Here is a 17,761-nt window from a genome sequence, read left to right as displayed (position 1 = left end):
TAAAGCCACTGAACACTGGTGATGAAGCCACTGAACACTGGTGATGGGAGAAACGAAACTATTCGAAGCTTCGAATCGATTGAACCAATTGCTTCGGAAATTGATTCAGTTCTTCGAAGCGTTCGAAACACCACACTCGCTGGCGACACCTGCTGGCCAAAATAGTGTTAAAGCAGATCTTTCCAAACATTTTACACTTTGTTTTACAAAATAATAGCAAGATTTGTATTAATACATGTTTAAAACAATTATTTAACCTTATTAAGACATAATTAAAAGTGTATTGTGTGTTTTTCAGTTGTATTTAGGCCAAACAAATCATTAAAACCCTCTCCCCTTTTAATAATGCACATTTTTGTCATTAAATCTGTCTATAAACAAAAAGTAAACAAAATGGTAGTGTTATTAGCCAGAAGGATGCATGTTTTATGAACTTGCGTAATAAAACTGACCCGAGTTTACCTGACCATATTAGACACTGGTCATTTGTGACCAACTCCCCCTAGTGGTGAACCATCGGATTTTCGAAAGGTTTCAAAACAGTTATGACGTAACGAAGCGTCGTTTGCTAAAATCACGTGCAGTTATGACGTAATTAAGCCTCGTTTGCTAAAATCACGTGACTTGGCCAGTTTGAAACAAGCTCCGAGCAAATCGATTCGAAACTAGGGTTTTGAAAAGTTTCGAAGCCTCATAAAGCAGTGCTTCGGAAGCGACCATCGTTACTGAACACCTCGCGACAAACCCGACCATAACGAAAGATTTTCTGCAATTGACCAAAGCTACGCAGCTCTGCTGTGAGCAGAGCACCCAAAAATACAATAAACTCACAACGTCCTCCTCCACGGAAATCTTTAGTAAAAGGCGAAAGATTTATACGTAGTTGAAGGAAAACTTGAGTTATGTCCAACAAACCTCGACCCAGTGTGCTCCCTGTGCCACACCATAATGTTCAAAAAGGGTAATTTCTGGTTCAGGATCCACCCAGACCCTTCCACCTCGGAGGAGCAAAAGAGGTAGAAATACCTTCCTGCGCAAAATAAAGACACAGGCACAGGCTACTAACATGTCACAGTGTGATCTTTTGCTGAGAGGTTTTGGGGAATGAAACTCTGTGCACATTACACAGAGGATGCACCGGCACAGGTTATCTCCAATCTCCATCTCATTAATTTCCATAGCCTCTAGGGGAAAAAAAGGAAAAAGAAAGGGCCCCAACAGAAGAACAAGGTCTAAGACCTTCAGCTTAATAGATCATTTTCACTTCAAAAATTCTTTTTGGGGTTATGATAGCTGGTGTTAGGGCAGGGTGTAGTTTATGGTTAATTTATTTCGGGTAAATAGTAAAAAAGCAAGGGGATGGATTGAGGTTCAGAATGGGGTAGGGTTGTCCTTTTAAAGTACCAATCTAAGAGGTTTACTGATTTTGGGGTAAGGAAGGTAGTTGGCTGGGGCAGTAGAAGGGAATGTTTTTAAAAAAGGAGGTAAAGAAACTTTTTAAATTATAAACAAGCAGACAAAATAAACAAAAAGACGGGGGGAATAAACAGGAAGGCTGTCCTCACAAATGGGGAGCGTGTGTTATATGCTGCGTTCTGGATTGAGGATTCGGCTCGACGACTAAGCCTGGGCGAAAGATCCTCGTTAGTATAGTGGACAGTATCTCCGCCTGTCACGCGGAAGACCGGGGTTCGATTCCCCGATGGGGAGATCTCCTTTTCGTTTGACTTCTCAAACAACTTGCACGAGCCACCTTTACGCATCAAAATCGTCTGAAGAAGTGCGCTGCGTTGCTCTCGTTCTCACGATGGGGTCGAGCAAAAAGCAATGCGTTGGCCGGGAATCGGACCCGGGTCAACTGCTTGGAAGGCAGCTATGCTCACCACTATACCACCAACGCAGGCAGAAAGGTGTTGCTCAACAGGACCTTTGAATGTCCTGAACCAACAGTTGTTTTAGAGCTGCACTGAATTGATCACGGATTCAGTCGATTCCCTTCCTCGCCTCGCCGGTGTCTGTAACTGGATAACCACAGAATCCCAAGAGTACTCTTTCGAAGGGGAGGTTGGTCGGCGTGATGCCAGAGCGAGAGAGAGAAGTCCTCGTTAGTATAGTGGACAGTATCTCCGCCTGTCACGCGGAAGACCGGGGTTCGATTCCCCGACGGGGAGGTTTGCTTTGTTTCTGGACTGCCGATTGAAATGCAAGAGTTAACGGCACGAGCTGAGCGCTGCTCTTAGTTTGCCGTTTTCGCACCTCTCGCCGTCCCTATGTTGGAGTCACAAGTCGCCTTTGTTTAAAGCCACTGAACACTGGTGATGAAGCCACTGAACACTGGTGATGGGAGAAATGAAACTATTCGAAGCTTCGAATCGATTGAACCAATTGCTTCGGAAATTGATTCAGTTCTTCGAAGCGTTCGAAACACCACACTCGCTGGCGACACCTGCTGGCCAAAATAGTGTTAAAGCAGATCTTTCCAAACACTTTACACTTTGTTTTACAAAATAATAGCAAGATTTGTATTAATACATGTTTAAAACAATTATTTAACCTTATTAAGACATAATTAAAAGTGTATTGTGTGTTTTTCAGTTGTATTTAGGCCAAACAAATCATTAAAACCCTCTCCCCTTTTAATAATGCACATTTTTGTCATTAAATCTGTCTATAAACAAAAAGTAAACAAAATGGTAGTGTTATTAGCCAGAAGGATGCATGTTTTATGAACTTGCGTAGTAAAACTGACCCGAGTTTACCTGACCATATTAGACACTGGTCATTTGTGACCAACTCCCCCTAGTGGTGAACCATCGGATTTTCGAAAGGTTTCAAAACAGTTATGACGTAACGAAGCGTCGTTTGCTAAAATCACGTGCAGTTATGACGTAATGAAGCCTCGTTTGCTAAAATCACGTGACTTGGCCAGTTTGAAACAAGCTCCGAGCAAATCGATTCGAAACTAGGGTTTTGAAAAGTTTCGAAGCCTCATAAAGCAGTGCTTCGGAAGCGACCATCGTTACTGAACACCTCGCGACAAACCCGACCATAACGAAAGATTTTCTGCAATTGACCAAAGCTACGCAGCTCTGCTGTGAGCAGAGCACCCAAAAATACAATAAACTCACAACGTCCTCCTCCACGGAAATCTTTAGTAAAAGGCGAAAGATTTATACGTAGTTGAAGGAAAACTTGAGTTATGTCCAACAAACCTCGACCCAGTGTGCTCCCTGTGCCACACCATAATGTTCAAAAAGGGTAATTTCTGGTTCAGGATCCACCCAGACCCTTCCACCTCGGAGGAGCAAAAGAGGTAGAAATACCTTCCTGCGCAAAATAAAGACACAGGCACAGGCTACTAACATGTCACAGTGTGATCTTTTGCTGAGAGGTTTTGGGGAATGAAACTCTGTGCACATTACACAGAGGATGCACCGGCACAGGTTATCTCCAATCTCCATCTCATTAATTTCCATAGCCTCTAGGGGAAAAAAAGGAAAAAGAAAGGGCCCCAACAGAAGAACAAGGTCTAAGACCTTCAGCTTAATAGATCATTTTCACTTCAAAAATTCTTTTTGGGGTTATGATAGCTGGTGTTAGGGCAGGGTGTAGTTTATGGTTAATTTATTTCGGGTAAATAGTAAAAAAGCAAGGGGATGGATTGAGGTTCAGAATGGGGTAGGGTTGTCCTTTTAAAGTACCAATCTAAGGGGTTTACTGATTTTGGGGTAAGGAAGGTAGTTGGCTGGGGCAGTAGAAGGGAATGTTTTTTAAAAAAGGAGGTAAAGAAACTTTTTAAATTATAAACAAGCAGACAAAATAAACAAAAAGACGGGGGGAATAAACAGGAAGGCTGTCCTCACAAATGGGGAGCGTGTGTTATATGCTGCGTTCTGGATTGAGGATTCGGCTCGACGACTAAGCCTGGGCGAAAGATCCTCGTTAGTATAGTGGACAGTATCTCCGCCTGTCACGCGGAAGACCGGGGTTCGATTCCCCGACGGGGAGATCTCCTTTTCGTTTGACTTCTCAAACAACTTGCACGAGCCACCTTTACGCATCAAAATCGTCTGAAGAAATGCGCTGCGTTGCTCTCGTTCTCACGATGGGGTCGAGCAAAAAGCAATGCGTTGGCCGGGAATCGAACCCGGGTCAACTGCTTGGAAGGCAGCTATGCTCACCACTATACCACCAACGCAGGCAGAAAGGTGTTGCTCAACAGGACCTTTGAATGTCCTGAACCAACAGTTGTTTTAGAGCTGCACTGAATTGATCACGGATTCAGTCGATTCCCTTCCTCGCCTCGCCGGTGTCTGTAACTGGATAACCACAGAATCCCAAGAGTACTCTTTCGAAGGGGAGGTTGGTCGGCGTGATGCCAGAGCGAGAGAGAGAAGTCCTCGTTAGTATAGTGGACAGTATCTCCGCCTGTCACGCGGAAGACCGGGGTTCGATTCCCCGACGGGGAGGTTTGCTTTGTTTCTGGACTGCCGATTGAAATGCAAGAGTTAACGGCACGAGCTGAGCGCTGCTCTTAGTTTGCCGTTTTCGCACCTCTCGCCGTCCCTATGTTGGAGTCACAAGTCGCCTTTGTTTAAAGCCACTGAACACTGGTGATGAAGCCACTGAACACTGGTGATGGGAGAAACGAAACTATTCGAAGCTTCGAATCGATTGAACCAATTGCTTCGGAAATTGATTCAGTTCTTCGAAGCGTTCGAAACACCACACTCGCTGGCGACACCTGCTGGCCAAAATACTGTTAAAGCAGATCTTTCCAAACATTTTACACTTTGTTTTACAAAATAATAGCAAGATTTGTATTAATACATGTTTAAAACAATTATTTAACCTTATTAAGACATAATTAAAAGTGTATTGTGTGTTTTTCAGTTGTATTTAGGCCAAACAAATCATTAAAACCCTCTCCCCTTTTAATAATGCACATTTTTGTCATTAAATCTGTCTATAAACAAAAAGTAAACAAAATGGTAGTGTTATTAGCCAGAAGGATGCATGTTTTATGAACTTGCGTAATAAAACTGACCCGAGTTTACCTGACCATATTAGACACTGGTCATTTGTGACCAACTCCCCCTAGTGGTGAACCATCGGATTTTCGAAAGGTTTCAAAACAGTTATGACGTAACGAAGCGTCGTTTGCTAAAATCACGTGCAGTTATGACGTAATGAAGCCTCGTTTGCTAAAATCACGTGACTTGGCCAGTTTGAAACAAGCTCCGAGCAAATCGATTCGAAACTAGGGTTTTGAAAAGTTTCGAAGCCTCATAAAGCAGTGCTTCGGAAGCGACCATCGTTACTGAACACCTCGCGACAAACCCGACCATAGCGAAAGATTTTCTGCAATTGACCAAAGCTACGCAGCTCTGCTGTGAGCAGAGCACCCAAAAATACAATAAACTCACAACGTCCTCCTCCACGGAAATCTTTAGTAAAAGGCGAAAGATTTATACGTAGTTGAAGGAAAACTTGAGTTATGTCCAACAAACCTCGACCCAGTGTGCTCGCTGTGCCACACCATAATGTTCAAAAAGGGTAATTTCTGGTTCAGGATCCACCCAGACCCTTCCACCTCGGAGGAGCAAAAGAGGTAGAAATACCTTCCTGCGCAAAATAAAGACACAGGCACAGGCTACTAACATGTCACAGTGTGATCTTTTGCTGAGAGGTTTTGGGGAATGAAACTCTGTGCACATTACACAGAGGATGCACCGGCACAGGTTATCTCCAATCTCCATCTCATTAATTTCCATAGCCTCTAGGGGAAAAAAAGGAAAAAGAAAGGGCCCCAACAGAAGAACAAGGTCTAAGACCTTCAGCTTAATAGATCATTTTCACTTCAAAAATTCTTTTTGGGGTTATGATAGCTGGTGTTAGGGCAGGGTGTAGTTTATGGTTAATTTATTTCGGGTAAATAGTAAAAAAGCAAGGGGATGGATTGAGGTTCAGAATGGGGTAGGGTTGTCCTTTTAAAGTACCAATCTAAGAGGTTTACTGATTTTGGGGTAAGGAAGGTAGTTGGCTGGGGCAGTAGAAGGGAATGTTTTTAAAAAAGGAGGTAAAGAAACTTTTTAAATTATAAACAAGCAGACAAAATAAACAAAAAGACGGGGGGAATAAACAGGAAGGCTGTCCTCACAAATGGGGAGCGTGTGTTATATGCTGCGTTCTGGATTGAGGATTCGGCTCGACGACTAGGCCTAGGTAGATCCTCGTTAGTATAGTGGACAGTGTCTCCGCCTGTCACGCGGAAGACCGGGGTTCGATTCCCCGACGGGGAGATCTCCTTTTCGTTTGACTTCTCAAACAACTTGCACGAGCCACCTTTACGCATCAAAATCGTCTGAAGAAGTGCGCTGCGTTGCTCTCGTTCTCACGATGGGGTCGAGCAAAAAGCAATGCGTTGGCCGGGAATCGAACCCGGGTCAACTGCTTGGAAGGCAGCTATGCTCACCACTATACCACCAACGCAGGCAGAAAGGTGTTGCTCAACAGGACCTTTGAATGTCCTGAACCAACAGTTGTTTTAGAGCTGCACTGAATTGATCACGGATTCAGTCGATTCCCTTCCTCGCCTCGCCGGTGTCTGTAACTGGATAACCACAGAATCCCAAGAGTACTCTTTCGAAGGGGAGGTTGGTCGGCGTGATGCCAGAGCGAGAGAGAGAAGTCCTCGTTAGTATAGTGGACAGTATCTCCGCCTGTCACGCGGAAGACCGGGGTTCGATTCCCCGACGGGGAGGTTTGCTTTGTTTCTGGACTGCCGATTGAAATGCAAGAGTTAACGGCACGAGCTGAGCGCTGCTCTTAGTTTGCCGTTTTCGCACCTCTCGCCGTCCCTATGTTGGAGTCACAAGTCGCCTTTGTTTAAAGCCACTGAACACTGGTGATGAAGCCACTGAACACTGGTGATGGGAGAAACGAAACTATTCGAAGCTTCGAATCGATTGAACCAATTGCTTCGGAAATTGATTCAGTTCTTCGAAGCGTTCGAAACACCACACTCGCTGGCGACACCTGCTGGCCAAAATACTGTTAAAGCAGATCTTTCCAAACATTTTACACTTTGTTTTACAAAATAATAGCAAGATTTGTATTAATACATGTTTAAAACAATTATTTAACCTTATTAAGACATAATTAAAAGTGTATTGTGTGTTTTTCAGTTGTATTTAGGCCAAACAAATCATTAAAACCCTCTCCCCTTTTAATAATGCACATTTTTGTCATTAAATCTGTCTATAAACAAAAAGTAAACAAAATGGTAGTGTTATTAGCCAGAAGGATGCATGTTTTATGAACTTGCGTAATAAAACTGACCCGAGTTTACCTGACCATATTAGACACTGGTCATTTGTGACCAACTCCCCCTAGTGGTGAACCATCGGATTTTCGAAAGGTTTCAAAACAGTTATGACGTAACGAAGCGTCGTTTGCTAAAATCACGTGCAGTTATGACGTAATGAAGCCTCGTTTGCTAAAATCACGTGACTTGGCCAGTTTGAAACAAGCTCCGAGCAAATCGATTCGAAACTAGGGTTTTGAAAAGTTTCGAAGCCTCATAAAGCAGTGCTTCGGAAGCGACCATCGTTACTGAACACCTCGCGACAAACCCGACCATAGCGAAAGATTTTCTGCAATTGACCAAAGCTACGCAGCTCTGCTGTGAGCAGAGCACCCAAAAATACAATAAACTCACAACGTCCTCCTCCACGGAAATCTTTAGTAAAAGGCGAAAGATTTATACGTAGTTGAAGGAAAACTTGAGTTATGTCCAACAAACCTCGACCCAGTGTGCTCGCTGTGCCACACCATAATGTTCAAAAAGGGTAATTTCTGGTTCAGGATCCACCCAGACCCTTCCACCTCGGAGGAGCAAAAGAGGTAGAAATACCTTCCTGCGCAAAATAAAGACACAGGCACAGGCTACTAACATGTCACAGTGTGATCTTTTGCTGAGAGGTTTTGGGGAATGAAACTCTGTGCACATTACACAGAGGATGCACCGGCACAGGTTATCTCCAATCTCCATCTCATTAATTTCCATAGCCTCTAGGGGAAAAAAAGGAAAAAGAAAGGGCCCCAACAGAAGAACAAGGTCTAAGACCTTCAGCTTAATAGATCATTTTCACTTCAAAAATTCTTTTTGGGGTTATGATAGCTGGTGTTAGGGCAGGGTGTAGTTTATGGTTAATTTATTTCGGGTAAATAGTAAAAAAGCAAGGGGATGGATTGAGGTTCAGAATGGGGTAGGGTTGTCCTTTTAAAGTACCAATCTAAGAGGTTTACTGATTTTGGGGTAAGGAAGGTAGTTGGCTGGGGCAGTAGAAGGGAATGTTTTTAAAAAAGGAGGTAAAGAAACTTTTTAAATTATAAACAAGCAGACAAAATAAACAAAAAGACGGGGGGAATAAACAGGAAGGCTGTCCTCACAAATGGGGAGCGTGTGTTATATGCTGCGTTCTGGATTGAGGATTCGGCTCGACGACTAGGCCTAGGTAGATCCTCGTTAGTATAGTGGACAGTGTCTCCGCCTGTCACGCGGAAGACCGGGGTTCGATTCCCCGACGGGGAGATCTCCTTTTCGTTTGACTTCTCAAACAACTTGCACGAGCCACCTTTACGCATCAAAATCGTCTGAAGAAGTGCGCTGCGTTGCTCTCGTTCTCACGATGGGGTCGAGCAAAAAGCAATGCGTTGGCCGGGAATCGAACCCGGGTCAACTGCTTGGAAGGCAGCTATGCTCACCACTATACCACCAACGCAGGCAGAAAGGTGTTGCTCAACAGGACCTTTGAATGTCCTGAACCAACAGTTGTTTTAGAGCTGCACTGAATTGATCACGGATTCAGTCGATTCCCTTCCTCGCCTCGCCGGTGTCTGTAACTGGATAACCACAGAATCCCAAGAGTACTCTTTCGAAGGGGAGGTTGGTCGGCGTGATGCCAGAGCGAGAGAGAGAAGTCCTCGTTAGTATAGTGGACAGTATCTCCGCCTGTCACGCGGAAGACCGGGGTTCGATTCCCCGACGGGGAGGTTTGCTTTGTTTCTGGACTGCCGATTGAAATGCAAGAGTTAACGGCACGAGCTGAGCGCTGCTCTTAGTTTGCCGTTTTCGCACCTCTCGCCGTCCCTATGTTGGAGTCACAAGTCGCCTTTGTTTAAAGCCACTGAACACTGGTGATGAAGCCACTGAACACTGGTGATGGGAGAAACGAAACTATTCGAAGCTTCGAATCGATTGAACCAATTGCTTCGGAAATTGATTCAGTTCTTCGAAGCGTTCGAAACACCACACTCGCTGGCGACACCTGCTGGCCAAAATACTGTTAAAGCAGATCTTTCCAAACATTTTACACTTTGTTTTACAAAATAATAGCAAGATTTGTATTAATACATGTTTAAAAAAATTATTTAACCTTATTAAGACATAATTAAAAGTGTATTGTGTGTTTTTCAGTTGTATTTAGGCCAAACAAATCATTAAAACCCTCTCCCCTTTTAATAATGCACATTTTTGTCATTAAATCTATCTATAAACAAAAAGTAAACAAAATGGTAGTGTTATTAGCCAGAAGGATGCATGTTTTATAATAAAACTGACCCGAGTTTACCTGACCATATTAGACACTGGTCATTTGTGACCAACTCCCCCTAGTGGTGAACCATCGGATTTTCGAAAGGTTTCAAAACAGTTATGACGTAACGAAGCGTCGTTTGCTAAAATCACGTGCAGTTATGACGTAATGAAGCCTCGTTTGCTAAAATCACGTGACTTGGCCAGTTTGAAACAAGCTCCGAGCAAATCGATTCGAAACTAGGGTTTTGAAAAGTTTCGAAGCCTCATAAAGCAGTGCTTCGGAAGCGACCATCGTTACTGAACACCTCGCGACAAACCCGACCATAACGAAAGATTTTCTGCAATTGACCAAAGCTACGCAGCTCTGCTGTGAGCAGAGCACCCAAAAATACAATAAACTCACAACGTCCTCCTCCACGGAAATCTTTAGTAAAAGGCGAAAGATTTATACGTAGTTGAAGGAAAACTTGAGTTATGTCCAACAAACCTCGACCCAGTGTGCTCCCTGTGCCACACCATAATGTTCAAAAAGGGTAATTTCTGGTTCAGGATCCACCCAGACCCTTCCACCTCGGAGGAGCAAAAGAGGTAGAAATACCTTCCTGCGCAAAATAAAGACACAGGCACAGGCTACTAACATGTCACAGTGTGATCTTTTGCTGAGAGGTTTTGGGGAATGAAACTCTGTGCACATTACACAGAGGATGCACCGGCACAGGTTATCTCCAATCTCCATCTCATTAATTTCCATAGCCTCTAGGGGAAAAAAAGGAAAAAGAAAGGGCCCCAACAGAAGAACAAGGTCTAAGACCTTCAGCTTAATAGATCATTTTCACTTCAAAAATTCTTTTTGGGGTTATGATAGCTGGTGTTAGGGCAGGGTGTAGTTTATGGTTAATTTATTTCGGGTAAATAGTAAAAAAGCAAGGGGATGGATTGAGGTTCAGAATGGGGTAGGGTTGTCCTTTTAAAGTACCAATCTAAGGGGTTTACTGATTTTGGGGTAAGGAAGGTAGTTGGCTGGGGCAGTAGAAGGGAATGTTTTTTAAAAAAGGAGGTAAAGAAACTTTTTAAATTATAAACAAGCAGACAAAATAAACAAAAAGACGGGGGGAATAAACAGGAAGGCTGTCCTCACAAATGGGGAGCGTGTGTTATATGCTGCGTTCTGGATTGAGGATTCGGCTCGACGACTAAGCCTGGGCAAAAGATCCTCGTTAGTATAGTGGCCAGTATCTCCGCCTGTCACGCGGAAGACCGGGGTTCGATTCCCCGACGGGGAGATCTCCTTTTTGTTTGACTTCTCAAACAACTTGCACGAGCCACCTTTACGCATCAAAATCGTCTGAAGAAGTGCGCTGCGTTGCTCTCGTTCTCACGATGGGGTCGAGCAAAAAGCAATGCGTTGGCCGGGAATCGAACCCGGGTCAACTGCTTGGAAGGCAGCTATGCTCACCACTATACCACCAACGCAGGCAGAAAGGTGTTGCTCAACAGGACCTTTGAATGTCCTGAACCAACAGTTGTTTTAGAGCTGCACTGAATTGATCACGGATTCAGTCGATTCCCTTCCTCGCCTCGCCGGTGTCTGTAACTGGATAACCACAGAATCCCAAGAGTACTCTTTCGAAGGGGAGGTTGGTCGGCGTGATGCCAGAGCGAGAGAGAGAAGTCCTCGTTAGTATAGTGGACAGTATCTCCGCCTGTCACGCGGAAGACCGGGGTTCGATTCCCCGACGGGGAGGTTTGCTTTGTTTCTGGACTGCCGATTGAAATGCAAGAGTTAACGGCACGAGCTGAGCGCTGCTCTTAGTTTGCCGTTTTCGCACCTCTCGCCGTCCCTATGTTGGAGTCACAAGTCGCCTTTGTTTAAAGCCACTGAACACTGGTGATGAAGCCACTGAACACTGGTGATGGGAGAAACGAAACTATTCGAAGCTTCGAATCGATTGAACCAATTGCTTCGGAAATTGATTCAGTTCTTCGAAGCGTTCGAAACACCACACTCGCTGGCGACACCTGCTGGCCAAAATAGTGTTAAAGCAGATCTTTCCAAACATTTTACACTTTGTTGTACAAAATAATAGCAAGATTTGTTGTAATACATGTTTAAAAAAATTATTTAACCTTATTAAGACATAATTAAAAGTGTATTGTGTGTTTTTCAGTTGTATTTAGGCCAAACAAATCATTAAAACCCTCTCCCCTTTTAATAATGCACATTTTTGTCATTAAATCTGTCTATAAACAAAAAGTAAACAAAATGGTAGTGTTATTAGCCAGAAGGATGCATGTTTTATGAACTTGCGTAATAAAACTGACCCGAGTTTACCTGACCATATTAGACACTGGTCATTTGTGACCAACTCCCCCTAGTGGTGAACCATCGGATTTTCGAAAGGTTTCAAAACAGTTATGACGTAACGAAGCGTCGTTTGCTAAAATCACGTGCAGTTATGACGTAATGAAGCCTCGTTTGCTAAAATCACGTGACTTGGCCAGTTTGAAACAAGCTCCGAGCAAATCGATTCGAAACTAGGGTTTTGAAAAGTTTCGAAGCCTCATAAAGCAGTGCTTCGGAAGCGACCATCGTTACTGAACACCTCGCGACAAACCCGACCATAACGAAAGATTTTCTGCAATTGACCAAAGCTACGCAGCTCTGCTGTGAGCAGAGCACCCAAAAATACAATAAACTCACAACGTCCTCCTCCACGGAAATCTTTAGTAAAAGGCGAAAGATTTATACGTAGTTGAAGGAAAACTTGAGTTATGTCCAACAAACCTCGACCCAGTGTGCTCCCTGTGCCACACCATAATGTTCAAAAAGGGTAATTTCTGGTTCAGGATCCACCCAGACCCTTCCACCTCGGAGGAGCAAAAGAGGTAGAAATACCTTCCTGCGCAAAATAAAGACACAGGCACAGGCTACTAACATGTCACAGTGTGATCTTTTGCTGAGAGGTTTTGGGGAATGAAACTCTGTGCACATTACACAGAGGATGCACCGGCACAGGTTATCTCCAATCTCCATCTCATTAATTTCCATAGCCTCTAGGGGAAAAAAAGGAAAAAGAAAGGGCCCCAACAGAAGAACAAGGTCTAAGACCTTCAGCTTAATAGATCATTTTCACTTCAAAAATTCTTTTTGGGGTTATGATAGCTGGTGTTAGGGCAGGGTGTAGTTTATGGTTAATTTATTTCGGGTAAATAGTAAAAAAGCAAGGGGATGGATTGAGGTTCAGAATGGGGTAGGGTTGTCCTTTTAAAGTACCAATCTAAGGGGTTTACTGATTTTGGGGTAAGGAAGGTAGTTGGCTGGGGCAGTAGAAGGGAATGTTTTTTAAAAAAGGAGGTAAAGAAACTTTTTAAATTATAAACAAGCAGACAAAATAAACAAAAAGACGGGGGGAATAAACAGGAAGGCTGTCCTCACAAATGGGGAGCGTGTGTTATATGCTGCGTTCTGGATTGAGGATTCGGCTCGACGACTAAGCCTGGGCGAAAGATCCTCGTTAGTATAGTGGACAGTATCTCCGCCTGTCACGCGGAAGACCGGGGTTCGATTCCCCGACGGGGAGATCTCCTTTTCGTTTGACTTCTCAAACAACTTGCACGAGCCACCTTTACGCATCAAAATCGTCTGAAGAAGTGCGCTGCGTTGCTCTCGTTCTCACGATGGGGTCGAGCAAAAAGCAATGCGTTGGCCGGGAATCGAACCCGGGTCAACTGCTTGGAAGGCAGCTATGCTCACCACTATACCACCAACGCAGGCAGAAAGGTGTTGCTCAACAGGACCTTTGAATGTCCTGAACCAACAGTTGTTTTAGAGCTGCACTGAATTGATCACGGATTCAGTCGATTCCCTTCCTCGCCTCGCCGGTGTCTGTAACTGGATAACCACAGAATCCCAAGAGTACTCTTTCGAAGGGGAGGTTGGTCGGCGTGATGCCAGAGCGAGAGAGAGAAGTCCTCGTTAGTATAGTGGACAGTATCTCCGCCTGTCACGCGGAAGACCGGGGTTCGATTCCCCGACGGGGAGGTTTGCTTTGTTTCTGGACTGCCGATTGAAATGCAAGAGTTAACGGCACGAGCTGAGCGCTGCTCTTAGTTTGCCGTTTTCGCACCTCTCGCCGTCCCTATGTTGGAGTCACAAGTCGCCTTTGTTTAAAGCCACTGAACACTGGTGATGAAGCCACTGAACACTGGTGATGGGAGAAACGAAACTATTCGAAGCTTCGAATCGATTGAACCAATTGCTTCGGAAATTGATTCAGTTCTTCGAAGCGTTCGAAACACCACACTCGCTGGCGACACCTGCTGGCCAAAATAGTGTTAAAGCAGATCTTTCCAAACATTTTACACTTTGTTTTACAAAATAATAGCAAGATTTGTATTAATACATGTTTAAAACAATTATTTAACCTTATTAAGACATAATTAAAAGTGTATTGTGTGTTTTTCAGTTGTATTTAGGCCAAACAAATCATTAAAACCCTCTCCCCTTTTAATAATGCACATTTTTGTCATTAAATCTGTCTATAAACAAAAGTAAACAAAATGGTAGTGTTATTAGCCAGAAGGATGCATGTTTTATGAACTTGCGTAATAAAACTGACCCGAGTTTACCTGACCATATTAGACACTGGTCATTTGTGACCAACTCCCCCTAGTGGTGAACCATCGGATTTTCGAAAGGTTTCAAAACAGTTATGACGTAACGAAGCGTCGTTTGCTAAAATCACGTGCAGTTATGACGTAATGAAGCCTCGTTTGCTAAAATCACGTGACTTGGCCAGTTTGAAACAAGCTCCGAGCAAATCGATTCGAAACTAGGGTTTTGAAAAGTTTCGAAGCCTCATAAAGCAGTGCTTCGGAAGCGACCATCGTTACTGAACACCTCGCGACAAACCCGACCATAACGAAAGATTTTCTGCAATTGACCAAAGCTACGCAGCTCTGCTGTGAGCAGAGCACCCAAAAATACAATAAACTCACAACGTCCTCCTCCACGGAAATCTTTAGTAAAAGGCGAAAGATTTATACGTAGTTGAAGGAAAACTTTAGTTATGTCCAACAAACCTCGACCCAGTGTGCTCCCTGTGCCACACCATAATGTTCAAAAAGGGTCATTTCTGGTTCAGGATCCACCCAGACCCTTCCACCTCGGAGGAGCAAAAGAGGTAGAAATACCTTCCTGCGCAAAATAAAGACACAGGCACAGGCTACTAACATGTCACAGTGTGATCTTTTGCTGAGAGGTTTTGGGGAATGAAACTCTGTGCACATTACACAGAGGATGCACCGGCACAGGTTATCTCCAATCTCCATCTCATTAATTTCCATAGCCTCTAGGGGAAAAAAAGGAAAAAGAAAGGGCCCCAACAGAAGAACAAGGTCTAAGACCTTCAGCTTAATAGATCATTTTCACTTCAAAAATTCTTTTTGGGGTTATGATAGCTGGTGTTAGGGCAGGGTGTAGTTTATGGTTAATTTATTTCGGGTAAATAGTAAAAAAGCAAGGGGATGGATTGAGGTTCAGAATGGGGTAGGGTTGTCCTTTTAAAGTACCAATCTAAGAGGTTTACTGATTTTGGGGTAAGGAAGGTAGTTGGCTGGGGCAGTAGAAGGGAATGTTTTTAAAAAAGGAGGTAAAGAAACTTTTTAAATTATAAACAAGCAGACAAAATAAACAAAAAGACGGGGGGAATAAACAGGAAGGCTGTCCTCACAAATGGGGAGCGTGTGTTAAATGCTGCGTTCTGGATTGAGGATTCGGCTCGACGACTAGGCCTGGGCGTAAGATCTTCGTTAGTATAGTGGACAGTATCTCCGCCTGTCACGCGGAAGACCGGGGTTCGATTCCCCGACGGGGAGATCTCCTTTTCGTTTGACTTCTCAAACAACTTGCACGAGCCACCTTTACGCATCAAAATCGTCTGAAGAAGTGCGCTGCGTTGCTCTCGTTCTCACGATGGGGTCGAGCAAAAAGCAATGCGTTGGCCGGGAATCGAACCCGGGTCAACTGCTTGGAAGGCAGCTATGCTCACCACTATACCACCAACGCAGGCAGAAAGGTGTTGCTCAACAGGACCTTTGAATGTCCTGAACCAACAGTTGTTTTAGAGCTGCACTGAATTGATCACGGATTCAGTCGATTCCCTTCCTCGCCTCGCCGGTGTCTGTAACTGGATAACCACAGAATCCCAAGAGTACTCTTTCGAAGGGGAGGTTGGTCGGCGTGATGCCAGAGCGAGAGAGAGAAGTCCTCGTTAGTATAGTGGACAGTATCTCCGCCTGTCACGCGGAAGACCGGGGTTCGATTCCCCGACGGGGAGGTTTGCTTTGTTTCTGGACTGCCGATTGAAATGCAAGAGTTAACGGCACGAGCTGAGCGCTGCTCTTAGTTTGCCGTTTTCGCACCTCTCGCCGTCCCTATGTTGGAGTCACAAGTCGCCTTTGTTTAAAGCCACTGAACACTGGTGATGAAGCCACTGAACACTGGTGATGGGAGAAACGAAACTATTCGAAGCTTCGAATCGATTGAACCAATTGCTTCGGAAATTGATTCAGTTCTTCGAAGCGTTCGAAACACCACACTCGCTGGCGACACCTGCTGGCCAAAATACTGTTAAAGCAGATCTTTCCAAACATTTTACACTTTGTTTTACAAAATAATAGCAAGATTTGTATTAATACATGTTTAAAAAAATTATTTAACCTTATTAAGACATAATTAAAAGTGTATTGTGTGTTTTTCAGTTGTATTTAGGCCAAACAAATCATTAAAACCCTCTCCCCTTTTAATAATGCACATTTTTGTCATTAAATCTGTCTATAAACAAAAAGTAAACAAAATGGTAGTGTTATTAGCCAGAAGGATGCATGTTTTATGAACTTGCGTAATAAAACTGACCCGAGTTTACCTGACCATATTCGACACTGGTCATTTGTGACCAACTCCCCCTAGTGGTGAACCATCGGATTTTCGAAAGGTTTCAAAACAGTTATGACGTAACGAAGCGTCGTTTGCTAAAATCACGTGCAGTTATGACGTAATGAAGCCTCGTTTGCTAAAATCACGTGACTTGGCCAGTTTGAAACAAGCTCCGAGCAAATCGATTCGAAACTAGGGTTTTGAAAAGTTTCGAAGCCTCATAAAGCAGTGCTTCGGAAGCGACCATCGTTACTGAACACCTCGCGACAAACCCGACCATAACGAAAGATTTTCTGCAATTGACCAAAGCTACGCAGCTCTGCTGTGAGCAGAGCACCCAAAAATACAATAAACTCACAACGTCCTCCTCCACGGAAATCTTTAGTAAAAGGCAAAAGATTGAGGTTCAGAATGGGGTAGGGTTGTCCTTTTAAAGTACCAATCTAAGGGGTTTACTGATTTTGGGGTAAGGAAGGTAGTTGGCTGGGGCAGTAGAAGGGAATGTTTTTTAAAAAAGGAGGTAAAGAAACTTTTTAAATTATAAACAAGCAGACAAAATAAACAAAAAGACGGGGGGAATAAACAGGAAGGCTGTCCTCACAAATGGGGAGCGTGTGTTATATGCTGCGTTCTGGATTGAGGATTCGGCTCGACGACTAAGCCTGGGCGAAAGATCCTCGTTAGTATAGTGGACAGTATCTCCGCCTGTCACGCGGAAGACCGGGGTTCGATTCCCCGACGGGGAGATCTCCTTTTCGTTTGACTTCTCAAACAACTTGCACGAGCCACCTTTACGCATCAAAATCGTCTGAAGAAGTGCGCTGCGTTGCTCTCGTTCTCACGATGGGGTCGAGCAAAAAGCAATGCGTTGGCCGGGAATCGAACCCGGGTCAACTGCTTGGAAGGCAGCTATGCTCACCACTATACCACCAACGCAGGCAGAAAGGTGTTGCTCAACAGGACCTTTGAATGTCCTGAACCAACAGTTGTTTTAGAGCTGCACTGAATTGATCACGGATTCAGTCGATTCCCTTCCTCGCCTCGCCGGTGTCTGTAACTGGATAACCACAGAATCCCAAGAGTACTCTTTCGAAGGGGAGGTTGGTCGGCGTGATGCCAGAGCGAGAGAGAGAAGTCCTCGTTAGTATAGTGGACAGTATTTCCGCCTGTCACGCGGAAGACCGGGGTTCGATTCCCCGACGGGGAGGTTTGCTTTGTTTCTG

At 44.2% G+C, this 17,761-nt stretch overlaps 27 non-coding genes across 27 annotated transcripts; 11 read left to right on the top strand and 16 right to left on the bottom strand.

Annotated features, from left to right (window-relative positions):
• Positions 1–788: 788 nt before the first annotated feature.
• LOC141367450 (U5 spliceosomal RNA) lies at positions 789–903 on the bottom strand. The gene has a single exon (XR_012371802.1). It is a non-coding gene; the product is annotated as a U5 spliceosomal RNA (small nuclear RNA).
• Positions 904–1,828: 925 nt separating this feature from the next.
• trnag-ucc (transfer RNA glycine (anticodon UCC)) lies at positions 1,829–1,900 on the bottom strand. Its single transcript has one exon. It is a non-coding gene; the product is annotated as a tRNA-Gly (tRNA).
• A 199-nt stretch (positions 1,901–2,099) lies between these two features.
• On the top strand, positions 2,100–2,171 carry trnad-guc (transfer RNA aspartic acid (anticodon GUC)). The gene has a single exon. It is a non-coding gene; the product is annotated as a tRNA-Asp (tRNA).
• Positions 2,172–3,085: 914 nt separating this feature from the next.
• On the bottom strand, positions 3,086–3,200 carry LOC141367448 (U5 spliceosomal RNA). Its single transcript, XR_012371800.1, has one exon. It is a non-coding gene; the product is annotated as a U5 spliceosomal RNA (small nuclear RNA).
• Positions 3,201–3,936: 736 nt separating this feature from the next.
• Positions 3,937–4,008, top strand: trnad-guc (transfer RNA aspartic acid (anticodon GUC)). The gene has a single exon. It is a non-coding gene; the product is annotated as a tRNA-Asp (tRNA).
• A 118-nt stretch (positions 4,009–4,126) lies between these two features.
• On the bottom strand, positions 4,127–4,198 carry trnag-ucc (transfer RNA glycine (anticodon UCC)). The gene has a single exon. It is a non-coding gene; the product is annotated as a tRNA-Gly (tRNA).
• Positions 4,199–4,397: 199 nt separating this feature from the next.
• Positions 4,398–4,469, top strand: trnad-guc (transfer RNA aspartic acid (anticodon GUC)). The gene has a single exon. It is a non-coding gene; the product is annotated as a tRNA-Asp (tRNA).
• Positions 4,470–5,383: 914 nt separating this feature from the next.
• Positions 5,384–5,498, bottom strand: LOC141367447 (U5 spliceosomal RNA). Its single transcript, XR_012371799.1, has one exon. It is a non-coding gene; the product is annotated as a U5 spliceosomal RNA (small nuclear RNA).
• A 922-nt stretch (positions 5,499–6,420) lies between these two features.
• Positions 6,421–6,492, bottom strand: trnag-ucc (transfer RNA glycine (anticodon UCC)). The gene has a single exon. It is a non-coding gene; the product is annotated as a tRNA-Gly (tRNA).
• Positions 6,493–6,691: 199 nt separating this feature from the next.
• On the top strand, positions 6,692–6,763 carry trnad-guc (transfer RNA aspartic acid (anticodon GUC)). Its single transcript has one exon. It is a non-coding gene; the product is annotated as a tRNA-Asp (tRNA).
• Positions 6,764–7,677: 914 nt separating this feature from the next.
• Positions 7,678–7,792, bottom strand: LOC141367446 (U5 spliceosomal RNA). Its single transcript, XR_012371798.1, has one exon. It is a non-coding gene; the product is annotated as a U5 spliceosomal RNA (small nuclear RNA).
• A 922-nt stretch (positions 7,793–8,714) lies between these two features.
• trnag-ucc (transfer RNA glycine (anticodon UCC)) lies at positions 8,715–8,786 on the bottom strand. Its single transcript has one exon. It is a non-coding gene; the product is annotated as a tRNA-Gly (tRNA).
• Positions 8,787–8,985: 199 nt separating this feature from the next.
• Positions 8,986–9,057, top strand: trnad-guc (transfer RNA aspartic acid (anticodon GUC)). The gene has a single exon. It is a non-coding gene; the product is annotated as a tRNA-Asp (tRNA).
• Positions 9,058–9,961: 904 nt separating this feature from the next.
• LOC141367445 (U5 spliceosomal RNA) lies at positions 9,962–10,076 on the bottom strand. The gene has a single exon (XR_012371797.1). It is a non-coding gene; the product is annotated as a U5 spliceosomal RNA (small nuclear RNA).
• A 926-nt stretch (positions 10,077–11,002) lies between these two features.
• Positions 11,003–11,074, bottom strand: trnag-ucc (transfer RNA glycine (anticodon UCC)). Its single transcript has one exon. It is a non-coding gene; the product is annotated as a tRNA-Gly (tRNA).
• A 199-nt stretch (positions 11,075–11,273) lies between these two features.
• trnad-guc (transfer RNA aspartic acid (anticodon GUC)) lies at positions 11,274–11,345 on the top strand. The gene has a single exon. It is a non-coding gene; the product is annotated as a tRNA-Asp (tRNA).
• Positions 11,346–12,259: 914 nt separating this feature from the next.
• Positions 12,260–12,374, bottom strand: LOC141367444 (U5 spliceosomal RNA). Its single transcript, XR_012371796.1, has one exon. It is a non-coding gene; the product is annotated as a U5 spliceosomal RNA (small nuclear RNA).
• A 736-nt stretch (positions 12,375–13,110) lies between these two features.
• trnad-guc (transfer RNA aspartic acid (anticodon GUC)) lies at positions 13,111–13,182 on the top strand. The gene has a single exon. It is a non-coding gene; the product is annotated as a tRNA-Asp (tRNA).
• Positions 13,183–13,300: 118 nt separating this feature from the next.
• On the bottom strand, positions 13,301–13,372 carry trnag-ucc (transfer RNA glycine (anticodon UCC)). Its single transcript has one exon. It is a non-coding gene; the product is annotated as a tRNA-Gly (tRNA).
• A 199-nt stretch (positions 13,373–13,571) lies between these two features.
• trnad-guc (transfer RNA aspartic acid (anticodon GUC)) lies at positions 13,572–13,643 on the top strand. The gene has a single exon. It is a non-coding gene; the product is annotated as a tRNA-Asp (tRNA).
• A 913-nt stretch (positions 13,644–14,556) lies between these two features.
• On the bottom strand, positions 14,557–14,671 carry LOC141367557 (U5 spliceosomal RNA). Its single transcript, XR_012371909.1, has one exon. It is a non-coding gene; the product is annotated as a U5 spliceosomal RNA (small nuclear RNA).
• Positions 14,672–15,596: 925 nt separating this feature from the next.
• Positions 15,597–15,668, bottom strand: trnag-ucc (transfer RNA glycine (anticodon UCC)). The gene has a single exon. It is a non-coding gene; the product is annotated as a tRNA-Gly (tRNA).
• Positions 15,669–15,867: 199 nt separating this feature from the next.
• Positions 15,868–15,939, top strand: trnad-guc (transfer RNA aspartic acid (anticodon GUC)). Its single transcript has one exon. It is a non-coding gene; the product is annotated as a tRNA-Asp (tRNA).
• A 914-nt stretch (positions 15,940–16,853) lies between these two features.
• LOC141367567 (U5 spliceosomal RNA) lies at positions 16,854–16,965 on the bottom strand. The gene has a single exon (XR_012371919.1). It is a non-coding gene; the product is annotated as a U5 spliceosomal RNA (small nuclear RNA).
• A 247-nt stretch (positions 16,966–17,212) lies between these two features.
• On the top strand, positions 17,213–17,284 carry trnad-guc (transfer RNA aspartic acid (anticodon GUC)). The gene has a single exon. It is a non-coding gene; the product is annotated as a tRNA-Asp (tRNA).
• A 118-nt stretch (positions 17,285–17,402) lies between these two features.
• On the bottom strand, positions 17,403–17,474 carry trnag-ucc (transfer RNA glycine (anticodon UCC)). The gene has a single exon. It is a non-coding gene; the product is annotated as a tRNA-Gly (tRNA).
• Positions 17,475–17,673: 199 nt separating this feature from the next.
• Positions 17,674–17,745, top strand: trnad-guc (transfer RNA aspartic acid (anticodon GUC)). The gene has a single exon. It is a non-coding gene; the product is annotated as a tRNA-Asp (tRNA).
• The last annotated feature ends 16 nt before the right edge of the window (positions 17,746–17,761 follow it).

This window comes from Misgurnus anguillicaudatus, chromosome 10 (assembly GCF_027580225.2).
Source record: "Misgurnus anguillicaudatus chromosome 10, ASM2758022v2, whole genome shotgun sequence".
NCBI lineage: Eukaryota > Metazoa > Chordata > Actinopteri > Cypriniformes > Cobitidae > Misgurnus > Misgurnus anguillicaudatus.
The sequence above is the reverse complement of the archived record's forward strand: the minus strand, read 5'-3'. Positions and strand labels throughout refer to the sequence as shown.